We start from the raw sequence: 640 nt of genomic DNA on the forward strand, positions 1-640 counted from the left end.
TGAGGCTGCGGTGGCCGGGAGCGGCCACTGCACTCCAGTCTGGGTGACAGAGTGAGACTCCAACTCAAAAAAAAAGTCAAAAAAACAAACAAACAAACAAAAAATCCGGTAGAATAGTTTCTGAGCTGAACTCTAGAGTTCTAGGACTCTGAAGGGTATCAAAATGGCTATGAAAGTTTCTTGAGGGTCATGAGAGGTGCTGGCTGGATGAGACTTCCTTCTCCCTGTACTAGCCACACCCAATCTCTGCCCTCTTAATTTTGTCTTTTTTTAAAAAAAATATCTGTATAAGGGCTTACCTTAAGATTAGTTTAAGAAAAGAGTTCACTAACATATATACTAAATATAGACACATACCTACCCCCACTGGTATTCTGTAATGTAACAACAGCTATCAGGTATTGAGTATCTGCAATGGCTATTACATATTTATATAAATTATTCATAAACCTTCACCAGAACAACCCCATAAAATGGATAAATCCATCTCTATTTTATTTTATTTTTCAACATCAAAGATGTGGGATACAATTCAGGGTTAGGTATACAAATATTCATTTTACAGGTACCTTGTTGATGAAGTGTGCCCCTCTCTCCCCTGGCAGTTTCCCTCAACTGCCAATCCCCTCCCCCCGGCAGT

Source organism: Carlito syrichta, unplaced genomic scaffold (assembly GCF_000164805.1).
Source record: "Carlito syrichta isolate Samal-C Ts95f unplaced genomic scaffold, Tarsius_syrichta-2.0.1 Scaffold86271, whole genome shotgun sequence".
Classification (NCBI taxonomy): domain Eukaryota; kingdom Metazoa; phylum Chordata; class Mammalia; order Primates; family Tarsiidae; genus Carlito; species Carlito syrichta.